The sequence below is a fragment of the Pristiophorus japonicus genome, chromosome 10, assembly GCF_044704955.1.
Source record: "Pristiophorus japonicus isolate sPriJap1 chromosome 10, sPriJap1.hap1, whole genome shotgun sequence".
In the NCBI taxonomy this organism is placed as follows: Eukaryota; Metazoa; Chordata; class Chondrichthyes; family Pristiophoridae; genus Pristiophorus; species Pristiophorus japonicus.
The window spans coordinates 216,364,280-216,381,595 of record NC_091986.1 but is presented as its reverse complement, the minus strand read 5'-3'; positions in this window follow the sequence as shown (position 1 = coordinate 216,381,595).

The window sequence follows — 17,316 nt, the reverse complement described above, 5'->3', positions numbered from 1 at the left end:
CTCCCTCAGTACTGCCCCTCCGACAGTGCGGCACTCCCTCACTACTGCCCTTCCGACAGTGCGGCACTCCCTCAGCACTGCACTGGGGCGTCAGCCTGGATTTTTGTGTTCAAGTCTCTGGAGTGGGACTTGAACCCATAATCTTCTGACTCAGAGGCGAGAGTGCTACCCACTGAGCCACAGCTGAACTAACCAATGTTTCATACACATTTCTGATTACCTTCTGCCTCTATTGAAAAAACCACAAAATGCTGTTGGTTATATTTTGCTTGTAGTATATATCAATGATTTAGACTTGAATCTAGGGGTTATGATGAAAAAGTTTGCAGATGATACAAAATTTGGCTGTGTGGTTGATAATGAAGAAGAAAGCTGTAGACTGCAGGAAGATATCAATCAACAGGTCAGGTGGGCAGAACAGTGGCAAATCGATTTCAATCCGGAGAAGTGTGAGGTAATGCATTTGGAGAGGGCTCACAAGACATGGGAATACACATTAAATGGGAGGATACTGAGAAGAGCAGAGGAACAGAGGAACCTTGGAGTGCATGTCCACAGATCCCTGAAGGTAGCAGGAAAGGTAGATAAGGTGGTTAATTCTCGACCACAGAGAGTTGTTGATGCCAGTTCATTGGATATATTCAAGAGGGAGTTAGATATGGCCCTTACGGCTAAAGGGATCAAGGGGTATGGAGAGAAAGCAGGAAAGGGGTACTGAGGTGAATGATCAGCCATGATCTTGTTGAATGGTGGTGCAGGCTCGAAGGGCCGAATGGCCTACTCCTGCACCTATTTTTCTATGTTTCTATGTTTCTAAGAAGGCATATGGAATGCTTGCCTTTATTAGCCGAGGTATAAAATATAAGAGCAGGGAGGTTATGCTTGAACTGTATAAAACACTAGTTAGGCCACAGCTGGAGTACTGCGTGCAGTTCTGGTCACCACCTTACAGGAAAGATGTGATTGCACCAGAGAGGGTACAGTGGAGATTTATGAGGATGTTGCCTGGACTGGACAATTTTAGCTATGAGGAAAGATTGGATGGGCTGAGTTTGTTTTTTTTGGAACAGAGGAGGCTGAGGAGTGACCTTTTGAGGTGTATCAAATTATGAGGGGCCCAGATAGAATGGATAGAAAGGATCCATTTCCCTTGGCAGAGGGGTCAATAGCCAGGGGGCATAGGTTTAAAATAATTGGTAGAAGGATTAGAGGAGAGTTGAGGGGAAATGTCTTCACCCAGAGGGTGGTGGGGGTCTGGAACTCACTAAAAGGGTGGTAGAGACAGAAACCCTTACCACATTTAAGAAGTACTTGGATATGCACTTGAAGTGCTGTAACTTACAGGGCTACGGATTGAGAGCTGGAAAGTGAGATTAGGCTCTTTGTCGGCCGACGCGGATACGATGGACTGGGAAAGGCCTCCTTATGTGCTGTAAATGTCTATGATTTTATGATACAGACACAGCAGTCAGTCTGCACCTACTTGAGATTCCGGACTGTACAGGGGGACAAGGTGACATGGGCCTTTCACCTCGAGAGCCTAAATGAAAATCGTCTCTCTGTCGGCCATAAGGATCCCATGTGATGTAAGTTTGGAACAGTCCCAGTGAGAAAGACAAGAAAGGATTTGCATTTCTATCGCGCTTTTCACGACCTCAGGAAATCCCAAAGCGCTTTACAGCTCATGAGGTATTTTGAAAGTGTCGTCACTGATGCAATGCAGGAAACGCAACAGTCAATTTGATCACATGGTTGGGAAACGGAATGGGTCATATACAGAGAGCCAGAGAGATGAGACTGAAGGGTGTGAGGGGGGATTATCAGGCTGCATATATATAAAAACACACATACATACTGCATGCACACGCTATAATATTTACACATACATCGACATACATGTATGTATACATAAATACAGATATATATTTGCATCATACACACAAAAATACATACTACATATAATTAGTTGATTCCAGAGATGATGGGGTTGACTTATGAGGAAAGGTTGAGGAGGTTAGGCCTCTACTCATTGTAATTCAGAAGAATGAGAGGTGATCTTATCGAAATGTATAAGATTATGAGGGGGCTTGACAAGGTAGATGCAGAGAGGATGTTTCCACTGATAGGGGAGACTAGAACTAGGGGGCATAATCTTAGAATAAGGGGCCGCCCATTTAAAACTGAGATGAGGAGGAATTTTTTCTCTCAGAGGGTTGTAAATCTGTAGAATTCGCTGCCTCAAAGAGCTGTGGAAGCCGGGACATTGAATAAATTTAAGACAGAGATAGAGAGTTTCTTAACCGATAAGGGAATAAGGGGTTATGGGAAGCGGGCGGGGAAGTGGACCCGTGTCCATGATCCGATCAGCCATGATGTAATTAAATGGTTTGAGGGGCCGTATGTCCTCCTCCTGCTCCTATTTCTTATGGTCTTATAATAACACATAGATACGACACATTTATACTACATATACTTCATAATTGAGCCCATAATCCAGGCTGACATTCCGAGTGTCAGAACTGAGGGAGCGCAGCACTGTTGGAGGTGCCATCATTCTGATGGGTCGGTAAACAAGGTCTGCCCTGGACGTAAAAGATCCCATTGCACTATTTTGAAGAAGAGGAGGGGAGTTATCCCGGGTATCCTGGGACTGATATTTTATCCTCAACCCACATCACTAAAGCCTACTATCTGGTTGTTCATGGGAGCTTGCTGTGTGTAAATTGGCTGCCGCGTTTCCTACATTACAACAGTGACTGTACTTCCACAAAAAAAAGTACTTCATTGGCTGTAAAGCACTTTGGACATCCTGAAGTCGTGAAAGGTACTAGAGAAATGCAACTTTATTCTTTCCTAGACTGAACCATTTCGATGAGTCAGACAAAAAAATCGTACCTCATGTTTGCAACGCACTTGCTAAAAAGCTGACTTGACACTCACAACCCAAACTGAGGGGGAGAAATGTAACTGGGTGGGCTTTAGGACCCAGAAGGCATCAAGATCTGGATGTGGTCAGAAAACAATTTCGTGAATTGTCTCTGGGAGGAGAAATGGGAAAAGGATTGTAGAATTCAGTTCTCTAAAAGTTTTATGAATTAATATATGTTACTGTTAATCGCAGATAGGCGCCTGAGAAATCACGCAATATCCCCGAACTATGAATGCAGTACTCTGAAGTTTTAAGCAGAATGGAAAGTTGGATTGGCCAGAACAGACATTCCATTTATTTTCCAGTCTGTAACTGAACCGGACAGTTCAGAGTGAGGGCTGACTACAATAAAAGCTGTTTTTATTGCGTGTATTTACGCTTTTGATAGAAGACAGTTTTGGTCTATTGTTGAAAAATGGTGTCCTTTTCTCAGGCTCGATAGCTGACTTTCTCTCTCCCTCCCCCACTCCCCCCGCCCCTGGCCGCTCTGTGCCACGTAGCATAATCCACAGCTGGAAGGAATATTCCACCCACACTAGTTGCGCAGTGCAATGTACAGACTGCACTGCCAATAGGCACATAGGAACAGGAGGAGGCCATTCAGCCCACCATCCAATGAGATCCTGCCTCATCTACGACCTATCTCCATATACAGGCTGAGCGTCCAAAACCCGGAGTTCCAAAATTCGGAATGTTCCGGAACCCGGACACCAGGCCAATCTGTGGCGGGGTCGTCCGCAATCCGGAAAATGTTCCGGAATCCGGACATTTTTTTAACACCGACTACCGCTGCGAGTCGGGCAGAGGGAGGATGAAAAACAGGCCCCCAAAAATTTCAAAAAACCAAAAATAAAAATTCACAAAACTCTTACCTACTAAATCGCTGAAAAAGAATTTAAAATATTAAAACTTTAACTTACCTTTTTTGCAGGTTTTTAACGCAGGTTTTTCCTGGCCGACCACCCCTGACCCGGAACCCCTGACCCCTGACCTGGAACCCCTGACCCTGGACCCGCAGCCGCGCTGTCGAACCGGGAACCGCCGACACCACCACCCCCCTCCCCCACTCTGCCGCCGACCCCCCCACTCCGTCACTGACGCACCACCCCCCTGCCCCCTTACCTTGGCCCAGGCGTTTCCGGATTCGGGATGTCAGAAAGACTCTCTGAAATCTGGAAATACCTGAAATCCGGAGCGGCCTCGGTCCCCAAGGTTTCCGGATTTCGGATGCCCTATCTGTGCCCACCTTTGGCCCCGTATCCCTTAATACCTTTGGGTAACGTAAATCTATCAAACTCAGCTTTACAATTAACAATTAATCCAGCATCAATTGCCGTTTGCGGAAGAGCGTTCCATATTTCACTCATGAAAGGTCTGGCTCTAATTTTTAGACTCTGCCCCCTAGTCCTAGACTTCCCAACCAGCGGAAATAGTTTCTCTCTATCTACCCGAACAGTTCCCCTTAATATCCTAAAAACTTCGATCAGATCACCCCTTAACCTTCTAAATTCCATGGAATACAACCCGAGTTGTACAGGGGCTATGGACCCCGAACATGCTGCTGGCGGAGACCATTCCCCCACTCCCAACCCCCATGCTATATATGCAGACTATAGATATACTCTCTGTGTAGTCACGGTATAGTTGCAGGAGATGGAGACTTGTCTACCTGATGTACTTTCAATAAGGTTTACACTGTGTATGTACTATGCTGGCACAAGGGACATGTTTTCGCAGCGCGACAGCTGCAGGAAAAATGCAGGGAGCAGCACCAGCCCTTATATATGGCCTTCTTCGACCTGACAAAGGCCTTTACACTGTCAACGGAGAGGGTCTATGGAGCGTCCTCCTCCGTTTCGGATGCCCCCAAAGGTTCGTCAACATCCTCCGCCTGCCCCCCGACGACATACAGGCCACGATCCTTACCAACGGATCCACTACGGACCCAATCCACGTCTGGACCAGGGTCAAACAGGGCTGCGTCATCGCCCCAACCCTCTTCTCAATCTTCCTCACTGCCATGCTCCACCTCACAGTCAACAAGCACCTCGCTGGAGTGGAACTAAACTACAGAACCAGTGGGAACCTGTTCAACCTTTGCTGTCACCAGGCCAGGTCCAAGACCACCCCAAACTCTGTCGTCGAGCTACAGTACATGGACGACGCCTGCATCTGCACACATACAGAGGCTGAACTCCAGGACATAGTCAACGTATTTACTGAGGCGTACAAAGCATGGGCCTTACACTAAACATCCGGAAGACAAAGGTCCTCCACCAGCCTATCCTCGTTGCACAGCACTGCCCCCCGAGTCATAAGATCCGCGGCGCGGCCCTCAACAACGTGGACCATTTCCCATATCTCGGGAGCCTCTTATCAACAAGAGCAGACATGGCTCAGAAACATGGACCATGTACTGTAGACACCTCAAGTCGCTGGAGAAATACCACCAATGATGTCTCAGCAAGATCCTACAAATCCCCTGGGAGGAATGACGCACCAACATTAGTGTCCTCGACCAGGCCAACATCCCCAGCATTGAAGCACTGAGCACATTTGATCAGCTCCGCTGGGCAGGCCACATCGTTCGCATGCCAGACACGAGACTCCCAAAGCAAAAGCACTACTCGGAACTCCTTCTCGGCATACGGGCAGCGGAAATGTTACAAGGTCATCTTCAAAGCCTCCCTGAAAAAGTGGGACATCCCCACTGACACCTGGGAGTCCCTGGCCCATGACCGCCCTAAGTGGAGGAATAGCATCCGGGAGGGCGTTGAGCACCTCGAGTCTCGTCGCCGAGAGCATGCAGGAACCAAGCGCAGGCAGCGGAAGGAGCGAGCAGCAAACCAGTCCCACCCTCCCTTTCCTTCAACCAATGTCTGTCCCACCTATGACAGGGACTGTGGCTCTTGTATTGGACCGTTCAGCCACCTAAGGACTCATTTTAAGAGTGGAAGCAAGTCTTCCTCGATTCCAAGGGACAGCCTATGATGATGATGATTATTCCACGATTCTATTCTAATGATGAAACCTATGGTAGCACTTTGAAGGGAGTTAATCGATCCCAGCAGTGTTCTCACACACCAGGGCAGTGTGACGCTAGCGTGTAGCACACAGGCTGCTCCTGGTAACAGCTCGTAACTCTGCAAACACATTGCATCATTTCCCCAAAGAGGCGAGAGAGAAAAGAGTCATGTTTAACCTTACTTAACAGAGACTTTGCAAAATCAAATCAAGTGCCAAGTCATCACAGAATGGTAGCTTCCTCAAGTGATTTTATTTGGGAGGAAGGTGATGATGGGAGGAAATTATTTTACATTTAATAAAATAAGAAAGACTCGCATTTATATAGCCCCTTTCACGACCACCGGACGTCTCAAAGCGCTTTACAGCCAATGAAATACTTTTGGAGTTCAGTCATTTTGTTGTAATGTAGGAAACATGGCAGGCAATTTGCGCACAGCAAGCTCCCACAAAAAGCAATGTGATAATATAAGAACATAAGCACATAAGAAATAGGAGCAGGAGTCGGCCATTTGGCCCCTCGAGCCTGCTCTGCCATTCAATAAGATCATGGTTGATCAGATCTTGGCCTCAACTCCATTCCCCAACCGCTCCCCATAACCCTTCGCTCCCCGATTGTTCAAAATTCTGTCTATCTCCACCTTAAATATATTTAATGACCCAGCCTTCATAGATTTCTGGGGTAGAGAATTCCACAGATTCATGACGCTTTGAAAGAAGAAATTCCTCCTCATCTCCATCTTAAATGGGCGACCCCTTATTCTGAAATTATGCCCCCAGTTCTAGATTTCCCCACGAGGGATCACATCCTCTCTGCATTTACCCTGTCAAGCCCCCTCAGAATCTTATATGTTTCAATAAGATCACCTCTCATTCTTCTAAACTCCAATGAGTACAGGCCCAACCTGCTCAACCTTTCTTCATAAGTCAACCTCTTACTCTCAGGAATCAACCAAGTGAAACTTCTCTGAACAGCCTCCAATGCGTTCCTGATAGCCTCTGTTTTGGCGTCTGTGGGCCGAATGCCGTCCGCCGCGATCTTTCTTCCCCAAAACTCTACTTCTGTTGCTATGAAGACGCATTTCGACCTCTTCAGCCACAGCCCTACCCGATCCAGTTGCTGGAGGACCTCCTCCAGGTTTTGTAGGTGCTCGACGGTGTCCCGACCCATGACCAATATGTCATCCTGAAAGACCACCGTGTGTGGTACCGACTTGAGTAGGCGCTCCATGTTTCTCTGAAAGATCGCTGCAGCCGACCGAATTCCAAACGGGCATCTGTTGTAGATGAACAGTCCCTTGTGCGTGTTGATGCAGGTGAGGCCCTTCGAAGACTCCTCCAGCTCCTGCGTCATGTAGGCCGAAGTCAGGTCGAGCTTGGTGAACGTCTTGCCTCCTGCCAGCATCGCAAATAGGTCGTCTGCCTTAGGTAACGGGTATTGGTCCTGTAGCGAGAAACGATTAATAGTTACTTTATAATCGCCGCAAATCCTGACCGTGCCATCACTTTTGAGTACTGAAACAATCGGGCTGGCCCACTCGCTGAATTCCACTGGGGAGATGATGCCCTCGCGTTTCAGCCTGTCCAGCTCGATTTCCACTCTCTCCCTCATCATGTGACGTACCGCTCGTGCCTTGTGGTGAATGGGTCATGCCACTGGGACCAAGTGGATCCACACCTTCGCCCCGGAAAAGTTTCCAATGCCTGGCTCAAAAAGGAAAGGAGATTTGTTAAGAACCTGGGTACATGAGGCCTCATCGACATGTGATAGCGCTCGGATGTCATCCCAGTTCCAGCGGATTTTGCCCAGCCAGCTCCTTCCAAGCAGTGTGGGGCCATCGCCCGGGACAATCCAGAGTGGCAGTTAGTGCACCGTGTCCTCGTAGGTGACCTTGACCATGGCGCTGCCCAGGACAGTGATAAGCTCTTTGGTGTACGTTCTCAGTTTCGTGTGGATGGGGCTCAGGGCTGGTCTGTGTGCCTTATTGCACCACAGTCTCTCAAACATCTTTTTACTAATGATGGATTGGCTAGCGCCAGTGTCCAGTTCCATGGCTACGGGTAAGCCATTCAATTTTACGTTCAGCATTATAGGAGGACATTTCACGAAAATGTGTGCACCCCGTGTACTTCAGCATCTGCCTCCTCTCTCTGAGGCTCGAAAGTGCTTTGGTCCACCATGGACCGATCCTCCTCTGCCACATGGTGGTTAGCAAATTTTGCAGAGCTTGGAGCTCATCTGCAAACTCGTTGGAGGTGCCCCATTGTTCCACAGCTCTTGCAAACATACCCTTTGAAGCGGCATGAATAGGTTGAGTGGAAGCCTCCACAATGCCAACAAGGTGTGAATTGCCTTGCATTCATCCTTTGTTGCGGACTCTGAGTCATCTGGGTCACCTGAGGCCTGCTGGCAATTGCAGACTCGTGGTTTCTGCCCTGTACATTTCTGCTCGCAAACACAGTTCCAGTTAATTTATGAACATTGCTAGCACTTTTGTGCTGAGAGATTTGTTTGGTGGTATCACTGGTGGACATAAACACTTGTGCTATCGCAATGGCCTGACTGAGGGTCGGTGTCTCTACAGTCCAAAGTTTTCGTAGGATGGTCTCGTGGCCAATGCCCAGTACAAAAAAGTCTCTGAGCATTTGCTCCAGGTCTCCTTCAAACTCACATTGTCCTGCAAGTCGCCTTAGCTCGGCAACATAGTTCGCCACTTCCTGACCTTCAGATTGCTCGTACATATAGAACCGATACCTCGCCATCCGCATGCTCTCCCTCGGGTTAAGATGCTCCCGAACCAGTGTACACAGCGCCTCATATGACTTATCTGTGGGTTTCACCGGAGCCATAAGATTCTTCATGAGGCTGTAGGTCAGTGCCCCGCAGACCGTGAGGAGGACCACTCTCCTTTTTGCAACGCTTTCTTCTCCGTCCAGCTCGTTGGCTACAAAGTACTGGTCTAACCATTCGACACAGGCTTCCCAATCATCACCCTCCGAGAACTTCTCCAGGATGCCCACAATTTGCTGCATCTTTGCGTTGGATTCGTATTCTCGTCGCCAGTTGTTGTGTTCCTAACACAGATGAGACTGCACACAGGGAGGTTAAAGTAACAGTGACCTCAGTCTTTATTACCACACTCCAGAGTGAGTAACAGACCTTCGGGGCCGGCTTATATATAGTGCTCCCAAGGGATGCTGGGATCCCTTGGGACTTCAGGGGATGCACTCCCTGGTGGCGGAACATGGGAGTGCATGCTTTACAGCTACACAACAGATGGAGTATAATGTGAGAAAATGTGAGGTTATCCACTTTGGCAGGAAAGATAGAAAAGCTAATTATTATTTAAATGGAGAGAGATTACAATATGTTGCAGTACAGAGGGACCTGGGGGTCCAAAAGTTAGTATGCAAGTACAGCAAGTAATCAGGAAGGCAAATGCAATGTTGGCCTTTATTGCAAGGGGGATAGAGTATGAAAGCAGAGAAGCCCTGCTACAACTGTACAGGGTATTGGTGAGGCCACAGTTTTGTTTTGGTCTCCGTATTTCAGGAGGGATATACTTGTATTGGAGGCTGTTCAGAGAAGTTTCACTTGGTTGATTCCTGAGATTAAGAGGTTGACGTATGAAGAAAGGTTGAGCAGGTTGGGCCTGTACTCATTGGAGTTTAGAAGAATGAGAGGTGATCTTATTGAAACATATAAGATTCTGAGGGGGCTTGACAGGGTAAATGCAGAGAGGATGTTATCCCTCGTGGGGGAATCTAGAACTGGGGGCATAATTTCAGAATAAGGGGTCGCCCATTTAAGATGGAGATGAGGAGGAATTTCTTCTTTCAAAGCGTCATGAATCTGTGGAATTCTCTACCCCAGAAATCTATGAAGGCTGGGCCATTAAATATATTTAAGGTGGAGATAGACAGAATTTTGAACAATCGGGGAGCGAAGGGTTATGGGGAGCGGTTGGGGAATGGAGTTGAGGCCAAGATCTGATCAACCATGATCTTATTGAATGGTGGAGCAGGCTCGAGGGGCCAAATGGCCGACTCCTGCTCCTATTTCTTATGTGCTTATGTTCTTATATTATCACATTGCTTTTTGTGGGAGCTTGCTGTGCGCAAATTGCCTGCCATGTTTCCTACATTACAACAATGACTGAACTCCAAAAGTACTTCATTGACTGTAAAGCGCTTTGAGACGTCCGGTGGTCGTGAAAGGGGCTATATAAATGCGAGTCTTTCTTATTTTATTAAATGTAAAATAATTTCCTCCCATCATCACCTTCCTCCCAAATAAAATCACTTGAGGAAGCTACCATTCTGTGATGACTTGGCACTTGATTTGATTTTGCAAAGTCTCTGTTAAGTGAGGTTAAACATGACTCTTTTCTCTCTCGCCTCTTTGGGGAAATGATGCAATGTGTTTGCAGAGTTACGAGCTGTTACCAGGAGCAGCCTGTGTGCTACACGCTAGCGTCACACTGCCCTGGTGTGTGAGAACACTGCTGGGATCGATTAACTCCCTTCAAAGTGCTACCATAGGTTTCATCATTAGAATAGAATCGTGGAATAATCATCATCATCATAGGCTGTCCCTTGGAATCGAGGAAGACTTGCTTCCACTCTTAAAATGAGTCCTTAGGTGGCTGAACGGTCCAATACGAGAGCCACATTCCCTGTCACAGGTGGGACAGACAGTGGTTCAAGGAAAGGGTGGGTGGGACTGGTTTACTGCACGCTCCTTCTGCTGCCTGCGCTTGGTTTCTGCATGCTCTCGGCGATGAGACTCGAGGTGCTCAACGCCCTCCCGGATGCTATTCCTCCACTTAGGGCTGTCATGGGCCAGGGACTCCCAGGTGTCAGTGGGGATGTCCCACTTTTTCAGGAAGGCGTTTAAAGATGTCTTTGTAATGTTTCCGCTGCCCGTATGCCGAGAAGGAGTTCCGAGTAGTGCTTTTGCTTTGGGAGTCTCGTGTCTGGCATGCGAACGATGTGGCCTGCCCAGCGGAGCTGATCAAATGTGCTCAATGCTTCAATGCTGGGGATGTTGGCCTGGTCGAGGACACTAATGTTGGTGCGTCATTCCTCCCAGGGGATTTGTAGGATCTTGCTGAGACATCATTGGTGGTAATTCTCCAGCGACTTGAGGTGTCTACTGTACATGGTCCATGTTTCTGAGCCATGTCTGCTCTTGTTGATAAGAGGCTCCCGAGGTATGGGAAATGGTCCACGTTGTTGAGGGCCGCGCTGTGGATCTTGATGACTGGGGCACAGTGCTGTGCGGTAAGGACAGGCTGGTGGAGGACCTTTGTCTTACGGATGTTTAGTGTAAGGCCCATGCTTTGTACGCCTCAGTAAATACGTTGACTATGTCCTGGAGTTCAGCCTCTGTATGTGTGCAGATGCAGGCGTCATCCACGTACTGTAGCTCGACAACAGAAGTTGGAGTGCTCTTGGACCTGGCCTGGTGACAGCAAAGGTTGAACAGGTTCCCACTGGTTCTGTAGTTTAGTTCCATTCCAGCGAGGTGCTTGTTGACTGTGAGGTGGAGCATGGCAGCGAGGAAGATTGAGAAGAGGGTTGGGGCGATGACGCAGCCCTGTTTGACCCTGGTCCAGACGTGGATTGGGTCCGTAGTGGATCCGTTGGTAAGGATCGTGGCCTGTATGTCGTCGGGAGCAGGCGGAGGATGGTGACGTACCTTTGGGGGCACCCGAAACGGAGGAGGACGCTCCATAGACCCTCTCCGTTGACAGTGTCAAAGGCCTTTGTCAGGTCGAAGAAGGCCATGTATAAGGGCTGGTGCTGTTCCCTGCATTTTTCCTGCAGCTGTCGCGCTGCGAAAACATGTCCCTTGTGCCCTGTTGGGGACGAAATCCACACTGTGACTCCAGGATGAGTCCTTTCGGCCCATTGAGTCTGCACCGGCTCTTTCGAAGAGCAATCCAGTCAGTTCCACTCCCCCTGCTCTTTCCCCGTATCCATCTAATTTTTTTCTCCTTCATCTATCTATCCAATTCCCTTTTGAAGGCTATTATTGAATATGTATCCACCAGGCTATCAGGCAGCGGATTCCAAATCCTAACCACTCGCTGTGTAAAAAAGTTTTTCCCCACGGCGCCTCTGGTTCATTTGACAATCACCTTAAATCTGTGTCCTCTGGTTACTGACCCTTCACCCATTGCAAAAGTTTCTCTCGATTTAATCGATCTGAACCCTTCATGATTTTGAACACCTCAATTAAATCTCCATATAACCTTCTCTGCTCTGAGAACAACCCCAGCTTCTCCAGTCTAGCCAAGTAACTGAAGTCCCTCATCCCTGGAACCATTCTAGTAAATCTCTTCTGAACCCTCTCCAAAGCCTTCACGTCTGTCCTAAAGGGCGGTGCCCAGACTTGGACACAATACTCCAGCTGGGACCTAACTAGTGTTTAATATAATGTTAAAAAGCAATATCAGTATTAAACCTGATGGTGACTTATTGCATCATTTTTCTCGCAGGGGAAAAGCCACAAGGGGGGTGTTATGTCTGTAATGTACTTATGAATGACTCCACGAGGCAATGTGTTGCACTCAAATTGTAGTGACCTTGGTCCTTTATTTGTAACTCCAGAGTGAGGCACCCGCATGGTGGCTACCCTTTTATACAGCCCCTGCCACAAGGGCAGGAAACCCTGGTCTCCACCAGTTGCACCCTCTAGTGGTGCCAGCATAGTATATACACAGTGTAAACCTTATTGATAGTATATCAGGTAAACAAGTCTCCATCTTATGCAACTTTACAGTGACTACACAGAGAGTATATCTATAGTCTGCATATATAACATGGGGGTTGGGAGTGGGGGAATGGTCTCCGCCAGCGGCATGTTCGGGGTCCATAGCCCCTGTACAACTTGGGTTGTATTCCCTGGAATTTAGAAGGTTAAGGGGTGATCTGATCGAAGTTTTTAGGATATTAAGGGGAACTGTTAGGGTAGATAGAGAGAAACTATTTCCGCTGCTTGGGAAGTCTAGGACTAGGGGGCAGAGTCTAAAAATTAGAGCCAGACCTTTCATGAGTGAAATATGGAACTCTCTTCCGCAAACGGCAATTGATGCTGGATTAATTGTTAATTGTAAAGCTGAGTTTGATAGATTTACGTTACCCAAAGGTATTAAGGGATACGGGGCCAAAGGTGGGCACAGATAGGGCATCCGAAATCTGGAAACCTTGGGGACCGAGGCCATTCCGGATTTCAGGTATTTCCAGATTTCAGAGAGTCTTTCTGACATCCCGAATCCGGAAACGCCTGGGCCAAGGTAAGCGGGGGGCATCAGTGACGGAGTGGGGGGGGTCGGCGGCAGAGCGGGGGGGTGGTGAGGTGGTGTCGGCGGTGCATGGGGCATCGGCGGTTCCCGGTTCGACAGCGCGGCTGCGGGTCCAGGGTCAGGGGTTCCAGGCCAGGGGTCGGGGGTCCCGGGTCAGGGGTGGTCGGCCAGGAAAAACCTGCGTTAAAAACCTGAAAAAAAGGTAAGTTAAAGTTTTAATATTTTAAATTCTTTTTCAGCGATTTAGTAGGTAAGAGATTTGTGAATTTTTATTTTTGGTTTTTGAAATTTTTGGGGGCCTGTTTTTCATCCTCCCTCTGCCCGACTCGCAGCGATAGTCGATTTCAAAAAAATGTCCGGATTTCGGAACATTTTCCGGATTGCGGACGACCCCGCCACAGATCGGCCTGGTGTCCGGATTCCGGAACATTCCGAAGTTTGGAACTCCGAGTTTTGGACGCTCAGCCTGTATATGGAGATAGGTCGTAGATGAGGCAGGATCTCATTGGATGGTGGACTGAATGGCCTCCTCCTGTTCCTATGTGCCTATTGGCAGTGCAGTCTGTACATTGCACTGCGCAACTGGTGTGGGTGGAATATTCCTTCCAGCTGTGGATTATGCTACGTGGCACAGAGCGGCCAGGGGCGGGGGGAGTGGGGGAGGGAGAGAGAAAGTCAGCTATCGAGCCTGAGAAAAGGACACCATTTTTCAACAATAGACCAAAACTGTCTTCTATCAAAAGCGTAAATACTCGCAATAAAAACAGCTTTTATTGTAGTCAGCCCTCACTCTGAACTGTCCGGTTCAGTTACAGACTGAAAAATAAATGGAATGTCTGTTCTGGCCAATCCAACTTTCCATTCTGCTTAAAACTTTAGAGTACTGCATTCATAGTTTGGGGATATTGCGTGATTTCTCAGGCGTCTATCTGCGATTAACAGCAACATATATTAATTCATAAAACTTTTAGAGAACTGAATTCTACAATCCTTTTCCCATTTCTCCTCCAAGAGACAATTCACGAAATTGTTTTCTGACCACATCCAGATCTTGATGCCTTCTGGGTCCTAAAGCCCACCCAGTTACATTTCTCCCCCTCAGTTTGGGTTGTGAGTGTCAGTCAGCTTTTTACAAGTGCGTTGCAAACATGAGGTACGATTTTTTTGTCTGACTCATCGAAATGGTTCAGTCAAGGAAAGAATACAGTTGCATTTCTCTAGTACCTTTCACGACTTCAGGATGTCCAAAGTGCTTTACAGCCAATGAAGTACTTTTTTTTGTGGAAGTGTAGTCACTGTTGTAATGTAGGAAACGCGGCAGCCAATTTACACACAGTAAGCTCCCATGAACAACCAGATAGTAGGCTTTAGTGATGTGGGTTGAGGATAAAATATCAGTCCCAGGATACCCGGGATAACTCCCCTCCTCTTCTTCAAAATAGTGCAATGGGATCTTTTACGTCCAGGGCAGACCTTGTTTACCGACCCATCAGAATGAAGGCACCTCCAACAGTGCTGCGCTCCCTCAGTTCTGGCACTGGGAATGTCAGCCTGGATTATGGGCTCAATTATGAAGTATATGTAGTATAAATGTGTCGTATCTATGTGTTATTATAAGGCCATAAGAAATAGGAGCAGGAGTAGGACATACGGCCCCTCAAGCCATTTAATACGATCTTGGCTGATCCGATCATGGACTCAGGTCCACTTCCCCGCCCGCTCCCCATAACCCCTTATTCCCTTATCGGTTAAGAAACTGTTGATCTCGGTCTTAAATTTATTCAATTTCCCGGCTTCCACAGCTCTTTGAGGCAGCGAATTCTACAGATTTACAACCCTCTGAGAGAAAAAGTTCCTCCTCATCTCAGTTTTAAATGGGCGGCCCCTTATTCTAAGATTATGCCCCCTAGTTCTAGTCTCCCCTATCAGTGGAAACATCCTCTCTGCATCCACCTTGTCAAGCCCCCTCATAATCTTATACATTTCGATAAGATCACCTCTCATTCTTCTGAATTACAATGAGTAGAGGCCTAACCTCCTCAATGTTTTCTACTAAGTCAACCCCCTCATCTCTGGAATCAACTAATTATATGTAGTATGTATTTTTGTGTGTATGATGCAAATATATACCTGTATATATGTATACATACATGTATGTCCATGTATGTGTAAATATTATAGCGTGTGCATGCAATATGTATGTGTGTTTTTATATATATGCAGCCTGATAATCCCCCCTCACACCCTTCAGTCTCATCTCTCTGGCTCTCTGTATATGACCCATTCCGTTTCCCAACCATGTGATCAAATTGACTGTCGCGTTTCCTGCATTGCATCAGTGACGACACTTTCAAAATACCTCATGAGCTGTAAAGCGCTTTGGGATGTCCTGAGGTCGTGAAAGGCTCTATAGAAATGCAAGTCCTTTCTTGTCTTTCTCACTGGGACTGTTCCAAACTTACATCACATGGGATCCTTATGGCCGACAGAGAGACAATTTTCATTTAGGCTCTCGAGGTGAAAGGCCAACGTCACCTTGTCCCCCTGTACAGTCCGGAATCTCAAGTAGGTGCAGACTGACTGCTGTGTCTGTATCATAAAATCATAGACATTTACAGCACATAAGGAGGCCTTTCCCAGTCCATCGTGTCCGCGTCGGCCGACAAAGAACCACCCAGCCTAATCTCACTTTCCAGCTCTTAATCCGTAGCCCTGTAAGTTACTGCACTTCAAGTGCATATCCAAGTACTTCTTAAATGTGGTAAGGGCTTCTGTCTCTACCACCCTTTCAGTGAGTTCCAGACCCCCACCACCCTCTGGGTGAAGACATTTCCCCTCAACTCTCCTCTAATCCTTCTACCAATTATTTTAAATCTATGCCCCCTGGTTATTGACCCCTCTGGCAAGGGAAATAGATCCTTTCTATCCATTCTATCTGGGCCCCTCATAATTTTATACACCTCAAAAGGTCACTCCTCAGCCTCCTCTGTTCCAAAGAAAATGAACTCAGCCCATCCAATCTTTCCTCAGAGCTAAAATTCTCCAGTCCAGGCAACATCCTCATAAATCTCCTCTGTACCCTCTCTAGTGCAGTCACATCTTTCCTGTAAGGTGGTGACCAGAACTGCACGCAGTACTCCAGCTGTGGCCTAACTAGTGTTTTATACAGTTCAAGCATAACCTCCCTGCTCTTATATTTTATACCTCGGCTAATAAAGGCAAGCATTCCGTATGCCTTCTTAGAAACATAGAAACATAGAAAAATAGGTGCAGGAGTAGGCCATTTGGCCCTTCGAGCCTGCACCACCATTCAATAAGATCATGGCTGATCATTCACCTCAGTACCCCTTTCCTGCTTTCTCTCCATACCCCTTGATCCCTTTAGCCGTAAGGGCCATATCTAACTCCCTCTTGAATATATCCAATGAACTGGCATCAACAACTCTCTGTGGTAGAGAATTAACCACCTTATCTACCTGTCCTGCTACCTTCAGGGATCTGTGGACATGCACTCCAAGGTTCCTCTGTTCCTCTGCTCTTCTCAGTATCCTCCCATTTAATGTGTATTCCCATGTCTTGTGAGCCCTCCCCAAATGCATTACCTCATACTTTTCCGATTGAAATCGATTTGCCACTGTTCTGCCCACCTGACCTGTTGATTGATATCTTCCTGCAGTCTACAGCTTTCTTCTTCATTATCAACCACACAGCCAAATTTTGTATCATCTGCAAACTTTTTAATCATAACCCCTAGATTCAAGTCTAAATCATTGATTTATACTACAACAAGCAAAATATGACCAACAGCATTTTGGGGTTTTATAAATAGAAGGTAATCAGAAATGTGTATGAAACATTGGTTAGTTCAGCTGTGGCTCAGTGGGTAGCACTCTCGCCTCTGAGTCAGAAGATTATGGGTTCAAGTCCCACTCCAGAGACTTAAACACAAAAATCTAGGCTGACAGCCCAGTGCAGTGCTGAGGGAGTGCCGCACTGTCGGAGGGGCAGTACTGAGGGAGTGCCGCACTGTCGGCGGGGCAGTACTGAGGGAGT